Raw genomic sequence first — 22,531 nt, 5'->3', positions numbered from 1 at the left:
AAACCAGCTGTAACTCAGTTCTCATGGGCAACATATACACACATAATAGTTATGGAGCCAGATTTAAGCCTTGCTGAGTTTGTCCATTTGTGTTTTTCTCTGACTCATAGTTCATCGTATCAGAGTTTCACCTTTGAACTCCCACCCATGCCTTAGAATTTTCATAATCCAAGGAGTGAGGTATTAAACCTGACCTTCTTTCTGTCCAAGCACAAAATCACTCAAAATTTCTCTATGGAGAAGATTGTCTCCATAAAATGGGACATAGGGTAATATTTTTGAGCTGGGGCAGGGAGAGAAGGTGAGAGGTATCTCCAGCTGGATGGGCTGGAACTAGACAAGGTATGGTCCTTGCCTTGCAGGAGGCTCAGAGGTCAGAAAGCCCAGGCTGAGGACAAGTAGCCCTGTGGTTAGGGCAGATGGTCAGTACACAAAGGCAAAGCAGATGTTGGACCACAGCCTTCCTCTACCTCCTAACCTAACGGACTTTCCCCTAAAGAGACAGGTGTAGAGCCCTGCCCCATCTAACACTGATGGGAGAACCCTGAATTCTTTCTACTAAATGCAAGAAAAAATAGCTAGGCATAGTTTAGATTTCCATTACCCAGAGTTCTGTGGTGCACACATAATTTTAAAACAATTAAAACAGATGATTGGCAATGTGAATAGTAGTAGAAGGCACATAAGCAGCAAGGTCATTATTTAAGTTTGCAAGCCACCCATCCTGGTAGAGAGAGGTCCTTCCTGAAATCATAAGTCCTGGCACCTGAGGCACGTTCTTTTCTTTCAAAGTATTTCCACATCCATTATCTCCGTTGATCCTCACAATACCCGGGTGAGGTGAGTTGGAAAGATATTGAGGCCCCATTTGGCAGAGGTTAAGTGGCTTTGCTGAGGTCATATATTCTAGCAGCAGGGCCAGCCTAGAGCCTGGATCTCTGGACTAGGACATCTGGGACACCACTGCGACGTGCATGCGCGCGCGCACGCGCACACATGCCCGTATAAACACATAATTTGGATTTTGCAACTTATTTATTTTTTAAAATAAGGCTCCTCTCTAGCTGGGGATTGCAAATCCTTAAGGGCAAAGTCTGTGTTTTTTACCTCTGTGAATACCCCATTTTAAAACAAATATTAATTACTTTCCACGTTCAGCTCTTTCCTTCCCTGCTAGAGTAGCCAAACCATTTCTATCAAGGGTGAAGGACATTTTAGAATCAAAGAATTTTATCATGCAAAGCCTCCAACAGGCCGGATTGATCTTCAAAACTGGCCTTCAATGTTCACACTCAGTGTTCACTTGAGCACTGATACAGATATGCATGGTGTAGCTGCCACTTTTTACACAGCTAACACACCAGCCGCTCTGCAGGATGAGCTGCCCACTGCCCTGCACCCAGGTGCTGCTATCCCAGCTCCATGGACAATACTCAGGCATCTGCTGACAGCCATCCCAGCTTCCTCTCTCCTTTTGTCTATACCAGCTGCTGCCAGGTCCTCTGGCATGTCCCGGTGCCACTCTGCCTCCTACCCCTCTGATTTCTTCACCCCTGCACACACTCATTGGTCAGTGTTTATTTGGGGTACCTGAAAATGAACTTGAAATTATAATATAACACAGAACCAGGGGCTAAAACTAGTAGTTGAAGAAACAGACCGACCTCAAGGATCACTGGGAGACCAAGGCAAAGTGGGATTGGACAATGGGTGCTCTGATGGATGCCAGGGTGACTTAGTGACTGAAGTGACCTGGAGATGGGCTTTGAGAATGAGTAGGATTCAAACAGAAAGAAGGGGAGAAGCAGGAGGCCAGCACACTCATCCTGGCCTGCTGCTCCTCGTTTTTCTCAGCTTCCAAACTGTCTGGGCAGTGGGTGACAGGCAGACCCTCGGGCAGGTCTCCCTGCTCTCATCTTGGGGATCAGCTGCCTCTGTCTTCATGTGAGATGAGAAATTCAGCAGCAGGCCTCTTTCCGTTTCCCTCTCCTCTTCCTTTTGAAAAGCCAGAAAGACAAGGGAGATTGGGGTGTGCGCCGAAGCTTCCCGCAAAGCCCAGGCTGACTGGCTCCCAGGAGGATAAATGACTTGGGTCGCCGGCTGCCCGTGTTACACAACTTGTCTGTGTTGGCTTGAGACCTCAGTGATCCCCCTCTAATTGAAATCACTTTCCCCTGACCTCCTTCGTAAGCCGGGAGCTTGGTGCTCAGTCCGCCAGCACAGGGGACGTGGAGGTCGGAGGAAATCCTGGCTGGGAACCGGAGCTGCTCCTGTGCCTGGTCCCGCCGCCCTCGGCGCCCCGGTGCCTCGGTCCAGCCCCATCAGAAGACGGACCCCCGCCCCCACCCCTCCAAACCCGTCACCAACTGGAGGGGAGGCTCGCAGCGGGGCTGGCACTGCCCCCTAGGGGGCGTTTTGGTCATTTCGAGGGGGCCTGTTGCTGGGCATTACAATTTGGGGTGCTATGGTGCCTGCAGTGGGGATGAGCTCGAGGTGCTGGGCGCCCCGCCACGTGCGGGACAATCCCACATTTGACCGGCATTATCCTCCAATCTGTAGAGACAACGCGCTTATAATCATCTGAGCCCGCGCTGTTTTACACACGAATCAAAGAATTGTTGCACCGTTGTAATATACGTTGATGTTCCCAAGAAAACAACTCCCACGTAAAACAAAGGAAATGCAATCCTTTTTCCAGTTTGTCTTAAGTCCTTTACCATTGAGCCACATTACAGCCCTTGAACGATCATAATGTAACACGTGGGCATCCATCTCTCCAGTAGAGATCTCTCTGCACAGAGACGCGAAGGAGACACACATAACACACCCACGCTAAATATACTTTTTTACTATTATTTCAAAATATCAGGCATAAAGAACTTTCCATCACACTCAAATATCTTCTAGTTTTTAAATCCACACTACTTGTTGTGTGGGTGTGAGACTCACTGGCTATTAGCTATGCCTGACCTTAACAGAAATGCACAGTCTTTATTACAAAATAGTTTCGTTTCCTTTGTCTTCATGATTACACTAAGTTGCTCTGATGTGTTGATGGGGCTTTGGAGTCTTTTGGATTGAGAACTGTTGTCATTACCTTTTGGGTCTTCTGACCTTCTGTGTCTTTCTAGACCTTTTCAAAATAAGAAGAAATGGGGACAATAGTAAGATGTTAAAAATAGCAAAGATGTCACACAAAATAAAATCCATAGAGCTCAAAACCCACAATGCTGAGAAAAGCATTGCTAATGACAGTCCCCAGGAGGCCCAGATTCGGAAGGTGGAGGGAGAGAGACCCTGGAAGGTAGGAGGCCTTCCAGTGGCTCAGGGTGGAAGACCAGAGGCCACGTCCTGTTTTCCAAGTGTGTCTTACACAAAGCATGGAGAGTACGGTTCCCTTTTAAAGGAACAGTCAAGAAAAAAAAGGAAAAGCCTTCCCTGAGCACTTTTTTGACTACCTACTATGTGCCAGCCTCTGTTATCTGTGCTACAAACTGCGTCTTCTATAATTCTTTCCTCAACTCAGGAGGTGGGTATCATTACGCAGACTTCAGAGAGGAGCACTGGGGGCTCATTTAGTGAGCAAAATTTGAAACAGATCTCTGACTCCAAAGTGGATGTGAAATACTGACCCTAAAGACCTCTCCAGATTGGTGACTTAATGAAGGTTTAGACCATGATATTTGGCTGAGCCTGACTCCCAGATAAGGGCCCCACAAGTGCAGAATCACACATAGAATTGAACCAATATAAAAATGTTTACATAATTTTGAAATAAATAAAACTGTATCTGTACAAGTTGAAAACATACTTTGAATGGGAAGATTTATATCATAAAAATTTCAGTCCTCTCCCAAATTAATGTGTAAATGTAATGAAATTCCAGTTGGAATTCAACTGAAATTTTTATTGCATTAAATTACCTAAAAATTAATATAAAAATAAGTGCCTAAGAAAGGCCAAGAAAAAAATTAAAGACTAATTGGGGAGAGTAACTGGATTGCTTACCAGATATAAAAAAAAAATATGAAAAATGAGACAAACGTATATAGAAAGGAGAACCCAGAATTGGATCCCAGTAGAAAAGGTGGACTGTTTAGTAACCAGTGCTAATAATCAGTTTATGATGCCCTGCCTCACCTTTATTTAAAAAAAATTCCTCCTAGATTGAGGATTTAAATATAAAATAATAAGTGAATAAAGCCATAAAGTTATTATAAAAAATTAACATACACACATATAATGTCTAGGTAGGAAAACTGATGGATAGATAGATAAATAGGTCTCCCAACGCTCATGGTTGAGGAGATAGCTAGTGTAGAAGAGAAACCATTTTTACCAAGTCAGGAAGCCTAGGAGCCATAAAGAAAAAGGCACATTTAACTGTGCAAATGTTAACGTAATGGTAGAATGGTGAACCGTGTTATAAACAAGGGCAAATAATACATTGGTGCTATGGTTTGGATATGATTTGAGTGTGTATCCCCAAGTGTTTATGTGCTGAAATGTAATCCCTACTTTGAGGTATTAAGAAAACTTAATCTGACTATGTTTAAGGGTGGGGTTTTGGTAGGTGATTAGGATTAGATAAGGTCAGGGTAGAGCCCTAAGACTGAAGACCTGTAGCTTTTTGAAAAGAAAGAAAGAAACTAGAAGATACACATGCATGCTCCCTGTCTCTTGCTATGTGATACCCTATGCCACCTTGAGATTCTGCCAGCAGGAAAACCATCACCAGATATAGGCCTTCATTCTTTAATCTCCAAAACCACAAATCAAAATAAACTTCTTTTATTTTTAAAGTTACACAACCTCAATTATTTTGTTATAGTAACTCAAAATTGGCTAATACAAAGGGTAACTTTTCAATGCAGGTGATTGATAACATGATAATATTCAAAATATGCTAAAATTTTCTAACAAATTAATAAGAGAACGACACACACAAAATAAAAAAAAACCCAAGAAAATACACAAAGTATATATGAAGAAACACGTCAGAAAAGATCAAATTCAAATGTCAATAAAAATATGAAAAGATGTTTAACTTAAAGTTAAGTCAGACAAATAAAAATGAAAATAATAATGAGATATCATTTTCACTACAAATTGATAACAATTAAAAAGAGTGATAACTCCTACTACTAACAGAAATACTAGGGGAAAGTTTTCTCCTACATAGTGATTAGAGGGACTATGACTCATTGCATGTTCTTGGAATTAAACCCAGCCATGATTCTTAAAATGTGAGATATACAGGCTCTTCAACCTAGCAATCCCATTCCTAGTTATTCTTCCTTTTAAAACAAAACTCTAGTAAGAGAATATTTGTTTAAGATATTCATGTCAGCATTGTTTGCACTGTGTGAACAAATTTGGAAACAAAATTAATGTCCATCAATAAAGCAATAATTGAATAAATTGTGAGAAATTTCTACCAGGAATACTACACAGCTCTTAAAAAAGATTACATCGCATAGCACTTCCTGTTGACTTGGAAGGACTAGCATGTTATATTTTTAAGTGAAAAAGCAAAATGTAGAAGGGGGTATTTTTAGGACCCATTTTTGTAGTAATAAGCACTATAAAAGTGCATACATATAGGTATGTATGTAAATGATTATGTGATCATAAAGAATATTATGGAAAGATTCAAAACAGATTGATATCAGAAAATAGAGGAAGGACATGATGAGGATGTGGTGGAGATAGTGTCAAAGAATCAGAGAGATTAAAAAAAACCACAAAATATGAGAGAATATTGACCTTGATAAATACACAAATGATATAATTCAATAAGTATAAAATTATGTGTGTGTGCATCACTGTACATGGAGAGAGAGAAGTATGAAAGATATTCTCTAAATATTGATGATATATTCATGAGCTGGATGTTATAGATATATCAATTCTCCCCAAATTAATCTGTAGGTTCAATACAATCCTAGTACAAGTCTCAGCAGGCTGTGTGTATGTCTGCTTGTGTCTACACACAGCATGTATGTTATGTGCATGTGCAAATTGACAAAGTAATTCTAAAATTTACATAAAAATGAAAAGGGCAAAGAAGGTCTAAAACACTCTTGATATTTTTAAAAAAATCCAAGATGGAAGGGTTTTGCAACGTCAAATATCAAGACTTAAAATTTAGAAACTAAGATGATAAAACACTGGGGCAAAGAAAGACCAGTGGTCAGTGTAGTGGAGTAGAGTGTTCAGAAACAGGTGCACATGTGTGTGGAAACTTTATTGATGACAAAGGTAACTGCAGAGCAGCGGCAAGAGACCTTGCAGTAAATGGCAGTGAGTCTATTGGATATCTGCATATAAAAAAAAGTGGAAAACCTTGACTCCTAGCTCATGCCATAACAGCCTCAGTTATTTTGTTATAGTAACTCAAAATTGGCTAATACAAAGGGCAACTGTTTTCAATGCAGGTAACTGATAACAATTAAAAAATGAATTCCAAGCAGATTGTCACTGTTGATGTGAAAGGTAAATCAATATTTTGAAGCACATTTTTTTCAATCTTCAGGCAGGGAAAGATTTCTTATATTTGATACAAACCCCACTAATTGTAAAAGAAACAATACATTGGACTACATTAAAATTAAGAACTTCAGCTCCTCAAAAGAAACCTATTTAAGCAAGTCACAAAGTGAGAGAAGAATTTTGTAACATATAAAAAATAACAAAGAACACAAAACCAGAATCTACCAAGGACTCCTATGTAAGAGTAAGCAAAGACCAACAACCCAATAGAAAACTGACTGTCAGGAAATATGAACAAGCATTTTACAAAAGAGGATGCAGAAATGGTCAACAAATATACAAAAATGTACTCAATCCTATTAGTAGTCAGAAAAAGATTTCATAATGAGGTATGCACACTCCTTGAATGGCTAAAATGAAAAGTGTCCAATTTTAGCCAAAGTGGAACAAAGGGGAGTATTCAAGACTGCTGGTGAGCGTGTAAGTTGGTATCACTTTGGAGAGCTGAGACTTCCTGACAAAGTTGAATGCACCTAGACACCACCAAGGAGCAGCACTACTGCTAGATGTGGGCACATGTGCAGCAAGTCGTGTACAATATAGGAGCAGCAATATGTGGTATTCTAAAACTAAAAGCACAAAGTGCCCCTCGTGGTAGAATGGAGAAAGAAAAGAAAGAAAGAAAGAAAGAAAGAAAGAAAGAAAGAAAGAAAGAAAGAAAGAAAGAAAGAAAGAAAGAAAGAAAGAAAGAAAGAAAGAAAGAAAGAAAGAAAGAAAGAAAGAAAGAAAGAAAGAAAGAAAGAAAGGGAAAGAAAGAAAGGAAGAAAGGAGAGAGAGAGAATATGAACATTCCTACTTCCTACAATGGAATATTTACAGGAGTAAAATGAATGACAACTGCATACTACAATGTGAAAAAATTTCCATGTAATGTTATTAAGAAAAAAAAGGTAAGCATGTTGAAACCTATTGAATAATTTCATTGTTATAAAGGTCAAAAAGCAAAACTAATTCATGGCATTGAAAGCCAGCAGGGTAATGACCACTGAGGATTAGGGAGAGGACGCTTATGGAGCTGGTCACTGTCTTTTTATTTTCTTGGGTGGTGAATGCATAGATATGCATTTCATAATAATTCACTGAGCTGTACGTGTATGATTTGTGCACTTTTCTCTGTGTATGTTCTATTTCAATAAATAGGTTAAAACTATTTTAACAGCACTCACCTCATGTGATAGAATTTTAAGTAAGTTTCACACTCTAATTTTTTCTATTCTTTGAATTATATATAATACATATGTGTTGTTTATATAACCTAGAAAATCATATGTGTCTTTTAATTGTGAAAATAATTAAACATGGTCCATAAATACAAGCATCTTCACTTACCTCTACCACAAAGTCAATTTTATGAAAAGACCAGAAACTGTCATGTGCATGTTTTTCTTCAATGCTAAGTTGTTGAATCTGTTTTTGACTTGAGAGATGACCCTTCTGTATCTCTGCCCTTGTCACGAGTGGACACTGTCATACATGCTCTTTCACACAGCGTAGGGCAAAATGTTACAGAAAAGACCTGGGCAGAGAACCGAGAGGACTTGGCTCAGGGTTGGTTCTTCCAGAAGTTTCTAGCAGTGTGAGATCAGGCAAGTTACTTCACCACTGAGATCACCAATAACCGGAGCTAATTATTTCTAGGATTCCTTCCAGATTTAGTAGTCTGTGACTCTCTGTACTGATGGTAAGGAGGAGATTTGAGATTTTTGGAGGTGATTGCTTTGGTCAACACCAACATCTCTTCAACATCTGCCAAATGACAGGTGCCAGAGTAGGGATATATCAGAAATATACCAGGGATATACCAGAAAATTAGATGCCCAAGGTTCCCACCCTCAAGGAGTTTACATTTTAGAGTGGGAGACAGGAAACAAAGAAAAAATAAGTGGTAGGGTGAGAATCTTCCTGTGCAACCTTCTTGCTAGAAGGGCAAGATGAGGACCAAAAAGTTGTCCTTTGGGCTTTGCAGCAGGAAAGTAAAACTGGGGACTTAGACAAGAGCAGTTTGAGAGGGATATGAGGACAGAAGCCACCTGGGATGTATGACAGGAGCTGAGGGAGGGGAGATGGTCCACATAGACAATTCATAAGTCTTTCTGGAAAGAGAGGCTGAAAGGTCAGACAGCAGCTAGAGAGGGAAGAACAGTGGACAGAGGAGTGTTTATTTGTTTAGAGACAAAACTAGAGCACTCTACTGGTACGTTCATGGGGATGACACAGGAGAAAGGAGACATGCATGATGGACAGGAGACAAGACAGAAATGAAACAGAAGACAGGCATTGGCACCAGCACACAGCAGAGGGATCAGCTTCCGTAGAAAAGGGCTACTTTTCTATGAAGACAGGAAGGAAGAGAAAATAAGGCAGGTGCAGATCAGATTGACGATTTTATGGAGGAAAGATAAGAGAGTACCCACAACTGCTTCTCTTTTCTCATGAAATTGTGAGGTGAGTTCATCAACTGGGAAGTGGTATGGGATATTGGAAAAGAGTTATCTAAAAGAGCTGGTCGGTATACTTAAAGATTAGATGACCCTTGTCAGGAACGAGTTCAAGTTTGTAATTACAAAACCATGTAATGAGATTGTAGGCCACCTATTTCTCCTCTGAGAAATAGAAATAGTAACACCCGGACCCTCCTGATATCCTATGAATTTCTAGGTAGGCTGTTGATCCTTCCTGGAAAATGACTTGAGACTAGTGATCTTAATATGGAGTCAGTAAGTCTTGTAGCTAAGAAAGATCTTTAGGGAATTATCATATCTAACCCTTTTGGTCAAAGAGACAGAACAATCTTAGATGAGTTGTGTGAAGTCACCTATCCATCCATCTGTTCAACTATCTTTCAATCCAGCCATCCACACATCCATTCATTTGTCCATCCATTAGTCCATCCATCCATCCATCCATCCATCCATCCATCCATCCATCCATCCATCCATCTGTCCATCCACCCATCCACATTGCATTCTCTGGGCCTCTTCTCTGAATCATGTATTTGATGCTATAATAACATCATTTTAATTATTTGATGACTAATTATTTGGGAATTCAGTGAGTAAATTTGTTCCACAAGTGTTTGTTGAGCATCAACTATTTTGAGCTGAGCCCTTTGCTGAGAGACATGGAGAATATAAGAATGTGAAAGAAATTCTTTCTATTCTCAAGAAGCTTGCAATCGAGGCAGGAGGACCCTTCAATCTCCAAACAGAAAACTATTGTGACCCCATGGTGCAGAAGGCAGGCCCTCGGAAGAGGGAGCCCTGAGACGGAAACTCTGTACATAAGGACATCTCTGGCAGGGAGGCAGGATTTGACTAGGCCTGATCATCTCAGCTCTCATCTTTGGAGAGGGAAAAAAAAAAGACCCAAACTTGAAGAAATAGTGCAGTATTAGAGTGCAGTCATAAACATAAAACATTAACATGTAATTCCCTTATGCTTTTGAAAAATTACTTCATAAACACAAAGTAAAATATTTTTCCCTTTTTATTACCTGACAATTACATATTAAGAATTTCTTTTTATGTTTAAAAACATATGCAAGCCGGGGAAGGCAGACGCCAAAATGTAATTGCTTTCCTTCTATAAGAATCAGATGTCATTTTCTTCCAACTCAACTCTGAAAAGAGATAGGGAAAAGCAAATTGTTGTATACATTAAATTTGGAAACATCTGATAGCTTTCCTCAATTAAACTATTTAAATGGAAAAAGATTGCTGAACCGCTCTGTCATATCCCACTGAATAAAACCTCAACTGAGGCAAATTGGCAGTGGCAGGTACCAAATGCATCGGCAATAATGAGATTGGACAAGCCAGTGGAGGTCATTGGTAATTGTTATTATATGCAATATTGCACTGTCAGAAACAGAAAAAACCAACAACTTGGTGGCAAGCAGAGTCAATGCTGGGGACCCCATGGGTTAGAGTGTCAGTGGCCACCGAGCTGGGTGAACTGAGGGGTGTCAGAAGAGCCCGACCCCCAGGGTCTTGAGCCTGCTCTCCATGAGGAGCTGTTTGTGGTCTGCTGTGTGCTCTCAGCATGTGGGAGACCCGCCATGACACATTCTATCAGGAGAAGTTTGATTAAAAGTCAGCTGAGTTCAGGATCAGGGGGTGGCACTGGGGCACAGGATGGGGTAGGGAGAGGTAAGGTAGAGGGGACCCTGAGGAGGGAAGTGGGACAGAGATAAGCACAAGATTTGTGTTTGCTGTGGTTTGGCTGGAACCTCTAGTCCTGATTCAAGCTGCTGAAAGTTCTCTGTTTTTTTCTCTGCCAACTTTCCAGAAGGGCGGGGGGAGAAGGGAAAATATTTCATTGTTCTTCAGGGTCTCAGGTCTCCATTTGAAAATTCCAAAGTTGAGAAGAAAGAGGTAGAGGTGGGTCTGGGTTACCTGAGACCTAAGAAAGCTGCCGGCCTGAATACAACTTCCAGTGGGGCCTGAGCCCTGCTCTGGGTGGTTCAGATTAAGATCCAAACAATCACTACACAGTCTTGTGCAGGGGACAGACATGCACCAACTAGTGTGATGCAGAGATGGACACATGGAAATAAATTTGATAGCCATTTAGCCATTGACTAAACAGGCTCCTAGCTGACGTGCTATGGGGGTTCTAGTCTCTGGATTCAATAGGGAAGTCATTTTAAAATAGGATGTGACATCTTCATGAGCCGAGTACATTAAAATGACCATTCCCTTCACATCACCCAAGGATTCCAGCATAGACAAAGCTGTGGTACCTGTTAAAGGAGGAAAAGGAGGGGATGACACGTAGTCCAGGCCTCTGCCATCAGGAAGTTTACTGACCACAGGAAGAATAAATTCAATTGCCTCCTGTTCTCAAAGACATTTTGCACAGTGTTCCCTGGTGCTGAGCATGTCTCTGTCAGTTCAAGCTGCTGTAACAAAATACCGCAGATGGAGATGGGAGTGGGGTGGTGCTTAAACAGCACATTTATTCTCATAGTTCTGGAGGCTGAGAACTCCAAGATCAAAGTGCCAACAGATTCAGTATCTGGTGAGAGTCTTCTTTCTGGTTTGCGACAGGAGTGGGGAAGAGCTCTGGTCTCTTGTTTTAAAGGCTCTCATTCGCTCACAGGTGATCCACCCTCACGACCCTCATCTAAACCTAATACTTCCTGTTATGGTTTGAATGTGTCATCCAGAATCCATGTGTTAGAAACTTTGTCTCCAAAGTCAAATATTAATGTTCCTTGGAAGTGGGGCTTTGGGGATGTAATTAGGATTAGCTGAGATCATGAGGGTGGGACTCCTAGGTTGCATTTTTGGTCTTACAAGAAGAGAAAGACAGAGTTGAGAAAGCAAGTGTGTTCTGTCTTGATGTCTGATGCCCTGCGTTGCCTCAGGACTCCACAGAGGGCACCACCAGCAAGAAGAACCCACCAGATGCAGCCACCCATTTCTGAACTTGCCAACCTTTAGAACTCTGAGCCAAACAAACTTTGACTTCTTATAAATCACCCAGTCTGTGGTGTACAGTTATAGAATAGAAAATGGACTAAGCTACCTTCCAAAGGCCCTGTCTCCAAATGCCATCACACAAGGGACTAGGGCTTCAACTTGAATCTGGGGGAGACACAGATGTTCGGTCCACAGCAGTAGGCTTCCTGAGTTTGTCTGAAGAAAGCAGCAGTTAACTAAACAACCCTCCTGGGAAAACAATAACAATGACTAAGAGCCAAAGTGAAGGTCAGGCATCAGGGGACTGTCCCCATCCAACCTGGAGGAACACACATTTCTGAGATGGTGGCGTTCTCCAGTCTCTTCAGGTCCCATATGGCACTCCAGGTAGAAAGCCCTCCGAGGCAGGGCTTCCCCACCTGAGAGGTACTGAAAATTTTCCTGGAGAGCTTTGTGCAAAATACATAATTTCCAGGATTTACTTCTTACTGTTTGAGTTAGATTTCTGGGGTAAAATTAGGAGAGCTGTGGTTTATTATTGGGGGGGGGGGTTCTGAGGGCACTTAACCACTGAGCCACATCCCCAGCCCTTTATATTTTTTTATTTTGAGAAAGGTTCTTACTAAGTTGCTGAGGGTCTCACTAAGTTGCTGAGGCTGGCTTTGAACTTGAGATCCTCCTGCCTCAGCCTCCCAAGCCACTGCGATTATAGGTGTGCACCACTGCATCCCGAGGAGAGCTGTGTTTTTAATCAGCTTTTTGGAGTATTTGGAGCAGGTCCTCCATAGACAGGTCCTGGTCATATGGGAAACCTGGTATCCCTGCCAGTCTTTGCAGGAGGAATTTCCAAAACAGGGAGTTCACGCCTTACAAGGCATCGTGGTAAGTCATGCTTTATTGCCAGGAAGTCCTTTATTTTGAACAGATGATATCTGATGCTGCACCAGTCTACCCAAAGTTTACCTCTTATCCACCTGATCAGAAAGGATGAATGTATTTAATCCCTCGGTCGTCTACCTCTTCTTCAAATGACTGCTGAGCAGCACATCCCAGCAGAAGAAAATGCACTTTCGCTGAGCTGATAGCCCCATGTGAGACTCAGGGTGTGCTCGGAGGCACACACTGTATTTGTGTATATTCCTTTGGATGAAAAGATCTCATTTGTTCATTCTCCCTGAGCACCTGTTCTCTGCAGTAAGAACTGGTACTAGAGAGAGGAATCAGAGCACAGATTCTGGAACTGAGAGCCAAGGAGGGAATGCTCTCATGTGGCCCTTGTCCATCCACCCAAGTGATCTTCCTAAAGGACCAAGGAAGGAGGTTTAAAGGGAGTGGAGCTGGTCACAGGTGGCTTCCTGGATGCAAGATTGCCATGCAGCCTGCCACTTGGGGGTGTATCTTGTGTAGACATATAGATTGAGAAAGGGGCTTCATCTCCACGTGGTTGTATGCACGGCTCCCTGGGGGGGCTAAGATGATCTGGTGGCGGCCCTGCCCTAATTCAGGAGCGCAGCAATATTGGCCCCCAAAGTGATATACACTTCCTCTGGACATGGGTGGGGCTCAGCTGCTCTGGAACTTTCAGATCTGGGAGATCCTGGCAATCTCTGACTTATAGATGTACCCTGAGGAGGGGAAAGCACCCACAGAGAAGAGTGTATGCCTGGTATGTTTGGGTGAGAGCAGAGAGGTGGGCCTGCTTGGCTGTGACCAGCTCTTGTGCTTGGAAGTGGAGGCTGAGCAAGTCAACTCAGAGCTAAGAACTCCAAAGGCTCAGCTACATCCCTTAAACACTCTTTAGGTGTTGAAAGATAAACTTTGGCACGTAAAAATGTTAGAGTTTATTTGAGTGAATAGAGATTCATGAATTAAGCAGCTCTGGACAGGATGTGGTTTGGGGCTCTGGGGGTGGGGAGCTAGCTGTTAGAGAGTGAATGTGGAAGTAGAGTGAAAAAGTTACGTGATTGGTTAAAATTAATTGCCTTATTTGGTTAATCTCAGTAGGAAGTTTCAATACAATCTAACTAATGCCAAGTTGGCTGCATGGGATTGGTTGGGTTTCTTCAAAATTAGCAGCTTACAGGAAATGGCTCTGATCTAGGTTTTGGTTTGCTTATATAAGAACTCAGGGCATTAGAGCCACTTCAATCTAATGGCCTTCCATTTAATTATTTTAGCATAGGCAACCCACTTCCTACCCCCCATTTAACCACAAACCCCACACTACTCCCAGACTTAGCTGGGAAAAAAAAAATAACAGCAGTAAACACTCCTGAAACACTTTTGATGTGGCAGGCACCATTCAAAGCATTTCACTTGCATTCGTTAGGTTAATGCTTACAATAGCTCCTCAAGGAAAGTTCTCTTGTTATCTCCACTTTGTAGACATGGAAACTGAGGCACAGTGACAATGTGGGACCTGTTACAGAACATTGCTACTTTTTGTATGAGACTAACTATTCATAGTGATGTGAACGGTATTGTTAGAGGGTCTGTCAACTGGCGGGATGGACTGAAGGACAGGAGGCTAGAAACCAGAGCCCTCGTGGTTCTCAACTGTGCCCATGGTGAGGACGGGACCTCCTGGGGGAACCCGCATCCTTCCCCTTATCACCTACCAGGCACAGCTCTGCCTGAGCTCTTGATCTGGGTTCCTGTCTTTTCCTGGTTTCCAACATTGCACTGTTTATCCTTCCTAAAAACTGGCCTTCTGTGAGATGCAGAACTGACTGGAGTCCCTGGGCTCTTAGCAGACTGTGAGGCTTCTAGAAACTTCTCGTTCTCTATCTGAACACTTGGTTCACTTAATTAAGGACTGCAGACCTGATGCATGCGTCTCAGCTATCAAAGGCATTGAAACAACTTACCTACACAACTAAACTCTTGCCAAAGATGAAGAAGAGGCAGGTATAGTATGGTATTCTGCTATTTATAACCCTCAGTGAGCAGAGGGTGCCGTGAAGTCAAACAAGCCCAGTGCCAAGACTCTGGTGCTCTCGTCTGATCTCTGTATGTGACTTTGGGGCCTCAGGCCAGTGCCTTTCCAGGGGAGGGTCATATTAGAATCTTGGAGAAGGAGATGAAAATGAAGAATTGTATTATAGTAATTTTATTTGGGAAGATATTCTTAAAGCCTTATTTTTAAACAGTATGGACTATAGAAATGAAAGCCTGAGAAAGATCTTTCTGAATGGCAGAAAACTGCTGAAGATAGAAATTCCCAAGAATGAGAAGTTGTCCTTCTCCCCGATGGGTGCCTTACAGAAATCTCTGGGGGATACGAGAAGGTTCAAGTATCAAAGGAGGGTCCGGATGAAGAACAGGCTGAAGACATGTAAACTTTTACCCACACCTTAATCCCCCACTGCCTGGGAGATGGGGTCTTCTCCCACAGGGATTTCCATGACAACCTTTTTTCAAAGAAACAATATTTTAATAGATACATTTAATCTATCCTTTGTTCCTCCCTTCCCACTTGCATGTTGATACCCCACCTCAGGATAAATCCTTGGATTTATCCTGAGAGGAAACCACCCATGAGCCACTAGGACACCATCAACACCCTGCTTTCCAAACTCTCTTTTACTACATGCCAGTCGCAGATCGGGATGCTAAGAGGAAAGAATGAATCAGCCAAAATATCTGCCCTCACACAACAACATTGGTCCAGACACGACCAAAGCAGGAAGAGAGACCCTCACATGACTGACTGACTGCAATCTGGTGTGGTGAGAAGGGAACCATGCGGATCTACTGTCAGTCAGGGTCGGTTGGCTTGCAAATGACAGAAAACTCAACTCAAAATGGGGATTTGTAATCTCCCTACAGGAAGTCCTGAGGCAGGCAGCTCTAGGCACCGCATGTATCTGCTGCTCTGCTCTGTCCTTGGACCCACTTAGGTGTGTTGGGGCATGGTCCTCCAGCTGACAGCAGGTTAGCCAGAGCAGTTGTCCAGGGAGGAAGTAGGACATCCCTGATTATGGGGGTGCTTCTGTGGCCCATGAGGGACCTTCTTCAGAAGTTCCAAAGTGAGCTGGGCAGCTGGTGTGGACTTGCAGAGTTCTGTGCCTATTCCTAGACCAGCCCCCAGCCCCTAGCCCACGGGAAGGTCACTACTGAAACTGACTCAGACCCAACAACTTTTACCCCCAGGTTTCAGGGGAGAGGAGGGGCTACTTGAATAAAATAGCAGTGCCTCGAGAAGGCAGGGGTGGAAAAGGATGCTGGAAGGGAGTTAGCCACAAGCTCCTGGGCCCACACTGCAGGAACGTGAGGTTCCCCTAGTAGGCACAGGAGGAGAAAGGGTCTGATCTGGCCTTGTCTGTGAAGCCTGTTCTCTTTTTTTCTTTAAGCAGGGAATGGTAGGGAATTCTCAGCAGAAGAATAGCATGAGCAGCCTCATGTGGAGCTGCAGGGCAAAGGAGCTGGACCCCAGACCTAAGCAGCCCTCGTTCTCAATCCAGAGGTTCTGACAAAGCAAGGTGTTAGTGGTCTGGCTTCTCACTCAGGGAATAAAGGCTGTACACCAACGAGATCCAGAAAATATTTCAGAATGCCACGGCCAAGAATCTGTCCTTGGGGCTTGCCAAAGGAGTTTTAATATTGCTCTTAGTCATAGCATATGTGCTACCCTGTATTATGTAATATTTTCAAAAATATTTAAAGGATAGTAAAATGACTTTTTCTCTGTCCTGTACCCAGATTCAATGACTGTTAACAGGTTACCATATTTATATTCTGTGTGTGTGTGTCTTTCTCTCTCTTTGAATCACATGAAAGCAAGTCACAGACCAGTTGACACTTTATCCCTAAATACTCCAGCCTGCATCTCCTAAGTATGACGACATTTTTCTACTTAATCATAATATCATCATCGTGCCTAAGAAAATTAACAAGAATTTCTTGGGATCCTCTAAATCAGGCCTTTCTCAAATTTCTCTGTTTTGGGAATTATGATCCAATTAAGGATCTATTGCTATTGTTTTTAAAACACGGAATATGTTACTAAGCTTATGAAGTACAATATGCATACATGTAAGTGGTATATATATATATATATATATATATATATATATGTGTGTGTGTGTGTGTGTGTGTGTGTGTGTGTGTGTGTGTGTGTTTGTGTGTGGCATGTGTAAGCATGGATTCATGTGCATATATGTCTACAAGTATATTTGCTGTGTGTGCGTATTTATGTACATGTGTGTATATATACATGTAAGAGTGCGCATGTGTGTATTGAGGAGGGCGATACCAGGGATCATCTTTGAGCAAAATGAACCCAAATGGGCTAGAAAGTAGATGCCTCAGCCTTTTTTTCCTTCCAATGCATTTGAAGAAATAAGAGTTAAACTCCAGGAACTGTTGAGTGGAACCAATCTTGGCTAAGGAGGCTGAAGATACTAATGGCTTTGTTCCCCTTGATAGATTGATTCAGGTGTCCCTCTCCCCTATCATCTTGGTAGAGCTCTCTGAAAGGGAACAGGCACAAAAGTCCTTTCTCTTCTCAAAAGGGTCAGCATTATCTTCTATTTTCCTCACCAGGCCTGCAGCTGACGCACAAAGAAAGGTGTAATTACAACGTGACGTGCTGCTGATCGCAGGGGCCTGGAAATTCTGAACAGCTCACTCTGCTCAGAATACATTTCAATTTGGTGCTGTGAATTTTACATTGAAATGAGGTTTTTCCTTAAAACCCTAGAGAAAACAGCCCCTGCGCAGGAGCATTAACAAATTGCTTTGCAAATCTAGGCTAAAGTGAACATTCAATTTGAGGAGGTCAAATCAAGCTCAAGTCCCGAAGCCCAAAGCCTGGGCCTGGCAAAGCGAACTTGAATGGATGGAGCCAAGGATTTGGTCCTGCAGTAGCCACGGCCTCTCCTGCTAGGCTGACTCCCTTGGGGCTCTTCCAGACGCCCAAATGTTTCTGTCCAAGGTTCCTGGAGCTTTGGCCTGGAAGCTGCTAACACCAGAGGCCATTGGTGACAGCACTTGCTCAGCTACAGTCACTTAGGGAAGAGGAGGCTCCCAGGGAGAGCCTCAGGAAGTTCAGTGCAGCATGGACTGTGGAGAGCAGACGACCCCTTCACTTCACAGATGAGGACCCTGAGACCTGGGTGAGGGTTCAATTGTTTTACCAAAGTCCCCTACCCATGATTGTAAACATCACAGTGATAATATTTATGGAGAGACATCAATCCGCTAGGCGTCATGCTGAGCTTCACCTTTCCCCATGGAAGGGACCTGGGCAATCCTCTGTGATAAGACCATCACTTCCCTGTCCCACTTTATAGAGGTGGAAACTGGGGTCCAGGGGTTCACTCGCCACATCACGCAGCTGGGATTTGCACCTGGCCAGGCTCACTCCAGACACTTCGTGGTGACCGCCTGTCTACACTGTTGGACTGTATTGTCTGCCTACACTTCTGAGCTGTCTTAGCCACATCCTCCCTAGCCTTTGCCATCTCTCTTGTGTCCCAGATGGCTTCCCCACTATCTGGGGTCGTCATTGTCCTCAGCTGCCAGCCTGCTGCCCTCATGTCCATGCCCTGGGCTGAGGGAGGCCCCAGAGTGGGACTGACTCTTAATGGCACTTAAGATGTGTTCTGTCATTGGACCCAGCATTTTTTGGACCTGACCTCTTTTTTTTTTTTTTGAGGTCTGGGCCAAGGAAGCTCATGCTGTGTTTGCCTTGTTTTCTCAGGATTTCAAAGTCATCTGCTCTGTCCCTCTCCACATCAGCATTCGGACCTTATTCCTGCTCTGAGGGAAGGGGCCCAGGACTGGAGTCTGTCAATGCCACAACTCTGCCTTCTCTTTCATCCCACACTTGCTCACAGGAGGGAACATTCAGGCCCAAACAGCTGGAAGTTGTTACATGAGACCAGATGCCCAAGGCCCGGGAAGTCAGCCTTGGATTGCTTCTTAGTCACCTTGTCCCCAGGGGTTCCTGGGGTTGTCTCTGGCTGGAAGGACCTTGGTCCTGGGGAGGGTGCACCGTCCACCTCTCCTGGCATCCTGAGCACAGTTTTTCTGAAATGATGGTGACCAAGGGGCCCCAAATGAGTGTTGGAAGCTGCTGTAAACCCTGTCCCCAAGGACCCTTGCCATGCAGCTGGGGGCAGCTTGGGGACCTGGATTAAAATGATACGTTTTCAATTTGGCCTTAAACGAATTCACCAAATCGGCATCTTTGATGTCAAGTGGAAGTGAATTCCACAAATCTCAATTTATTTTATGGGGCAGTGTTATTGATTTTTTTTTATCGTCTGCTTCTCCTTCTTCTCCCCTCCCAGCTGCCAACCTTCTTCCACCTGGATTGAATTGTTTGATTTAAGAGCAGCAGTTCCAAAAGAGGAAGGGACGCCCCTCCCTTCATTCCACACCTCCCCCAGTCCCTGTGCAAGAGCACATCCCTTCAGCTGCAGGCCCAGGAGCAGCAGGAGGGGGCTGGCCTTGGCTAGGACTTCCCCAGAAGGATAGAGCCACCAGGGTGCCCTCCCTCTCTGGGGATTCATAGCCATCTCAGCCAGCAGGGTGCCTGCGTGCAGGCTTGGCCAGTGCTCTCATGCCTGTGTTCTGCATCATGCCATTGCCTCTCTAAGGCCCTGCAGGGGCTCCCCCAGCCCCTGAAGCACGCCCACTCGAGGTGGCCTACCACACCAGGCTTTATAAACCAGCCCCCAACCTGTCTGCCCAGCCGCTTCTCCATCTGGCCTTCCATTCCAGATCGAGAATCATTTTTTGTATGTAGGTATTTACATCTCCAGCTCTTGGTGACTATTTATGGCTCAATGCCTGCTTATTGCCCTAAGGGTACATCTGGGACTCCCACCAGTACCACCCTCAGGCCTGGCTTTGATGGCATTGAGGCCCCCAGCATGAGGATCCCCAAAAAACTGTGTCCTATGTTGACTCCAAACTTTCTCACATCTTGAACAGAACTCTTGCTTACCCTGCACCTCTGTTCCCCAGGGGCTTGCTGACCTGAGTAGTAGAGTGGCTCCATCCTTCACTCAGAGGCTCAGGGAGAAACCTGGCCTCGTTCATTTCTTTCCCTCACACCCAGATCCAGTCCATCAGCAATGTGCCTGGTTCCTGCTCATGGCAGACAGAGTCATGACCCCTAGAGATATCTACACCTTAATCCCCGAGGACCTGTGAATATGTTACTTTCCATGGCAAAAGGGACTCTGCAGATGTGATTAAGGTTTAGGATTTTGAGATTGGAAAGATTATCCTGGATTATCTGGGTGGGCCCAGTGCAATCACACGAGTCCTGACCAGCGACGACTTTTCCAGGCTGTGGTCAGAGATAGACACGCGGGTGAGGATTCACGGGCTCTGCTGGTTCTGTGGCGTAGGGGGTTATGAGGAAGGCCTGCAGAGATGCCTCTGGAAACTGGAAAAGACAAGGAAATGGCTTCTGCCTCAAGCCTCTAGAAAGAAGCCCAGCACTGCCCATGTCTTGATTTTAGTTCGGGGTGAGCCATGTTAGATTTCTAACCACCAGAGCTGTGCGACGATAAATTTATGTTGTTTCGAGCCACTAAGTTCGTGAACTTGTCACTACAACAATGCAAAAGGAATTCAGGGCTCCAGAAATGCACATCCTGAAATGACCCCTCCCCTACCTCCTCCCAGCTGCCTGGCCCGGGCAGAGCCTCCTGTCCCCTTCCTTCACCATGACCTGCTTTCTCAATCCCTCACTCCTAACCTGCTGCAGCCAACCGTCCACCAGGAACCTGTGAGTCTGTCTAATTTTCCACTTTTTATCTTGAAATAATTTCACACATGTAAAAAAGCTCTAGGAAGAATACAAAAACTCTCACCCCTTCACCCCCTGAATTTACCAGTGGATAACGTGCCGATGAACTTGGTCATTCTCTCTCTTGGATCATGTCGTGTCCCTACTCAAACCCCCAGTGGCTTCCCATTATCTACAAGGTCACCTTGTCCCATATTCCCAGTGCTCAGGGCCCACTACCCTTTCCTGGACCCTACCCCCAGGCTGTCCCCTGCCCATTTCATCTGCATGTTCCATGCTTCTCCTTCTCCTTGCTCGGGCCTGAGATTGATGCCATCACCTCTAGGACCTTGCCCTGGTCATTCACTAAAGCAGCCTCCGACCCTAACCAAGCCGCTTGCCATGATTCACCCTATTGTATTCTCTTGTCGGCGTGTAGCAGGGGCTGAAGATCAGGTCTGATCTGCCTGCTTGTGTGTTCCTTCCTTCCCTCATGTGCAGCTCCTTGGGAGGGATGCTCATGTCCACCTCTTCCCCTCAAACTCTAGAACAGTGCCTCGCATAGCTTAGATGCTCAACAAGTATCTACTGACTGTCCCATTTTTTGTAACGGAGCCCTTTACAGTCTCGTATTATTTTGTCGGTGTGTGTCTTCTCTTAAAGGCAGACAGTGTTCTTTCATTTTCTATCTTCCCCTCTCTGGGCTGTGCTCATGACAGGACCACCTCTGAGCATGGGGGATTTTCTTCCATGTGTAAGGCTATGCTGTCCCGTCCACCATCCTGACCCTGCACACAGAGTTCTGCAGTGAGTGGGCACCGCGGATGGAGGTCAAGGTCAGGATAATCACCTGCTCTCTCCTGCACTGTGCTTTTCCTTTACATTTTCCTAAGTGCTGTTAACTTTCCATGTTGTAGGGTGAACACACAGAGAGCTACCCCCATCTGATGGATGATGAACCTGGAGCAGAGACAGGTTAAGTGGCTTGCTCGAGGTCACACAAGGTAATTAATGTCAGGACAGCTCCCCTGATCCCTAGCCCAGTGCCTCTTCCTGCAGACCACAGAGTGGCCTCCTCTAGCCCCTCCCCTCGGGGACCCAGGAGCCCAAGGTTGTTTTGATGGGCACAAAGCTTTTAGCAGCTGAGTGGAGGGCAGGAAGCCATGTGGTTAGGTGAGCTCTGGGCATGTGTGTGTCTAATTGCTTTTCATTTCCTTTTCTTTCATTCATACAGTCATTCATTCACCGGGGCAGACCCTCATTCCCTATGCATTCATTGAGGGCCTCCCACATCTTCCGCTTTCTGCTTGGCACAGAGGAGGGTGCAGGGAAGGAGGTGGGGGCTGCTGGCAGATCCCACTCTCACCACCAGACTCAGCTCATATGCGGGAGGTGATGGGGCTGGGTGGGAGAGGGTGTTCCTGCAGGCAGGGCACTGGCTCCTTTGTGATAAATTGATGAACTCAGTCACAAACCATCAAAAACTCCTTGCAGAACACTCAACTTGGAGTTGACTCTCTCCATACCATTGCTCCAAGCTACTTGCTCCTGTGTACCTAATAAGAGAAGCCTCTCCCCTAGGGCTGGGCTGTGTCCTGCCCTGAGCTGCTCTGCCTATAGTCCCTCCCCTCTGGTGGCCAGTTCAAGGGGAGGGCTGCTGACCCAAACCTGGGCAATTGGGATCCTTTCATGAGATTTAAAAACTACATGTGAGACAGAAATCTCTCTTGGGGATCAGGGGACTAGGCTCACGGAAGGGGAGTGAGATAGGCTGTCCACAGTCATATACTTGACATTCATGCAACCAAGG

Source organism: Ictidomys tridecemlineatus, chromosome 13, assembly GCF_052094955.1.
Source record: "Ictidomys tridecemlineatus isolate mIctTri1 chromosome 13, mIctTri1.hap1, whole genome shotgun sequence".
NCBI lineage: Eukaryota > Metazoa > Chordata > Mammalia > Rodentia > Sciuridae > Ictidomys > Ictidomys tridecemlineatus.
This window is presented reverse-complemented; position numbering follows the sequence as displayed.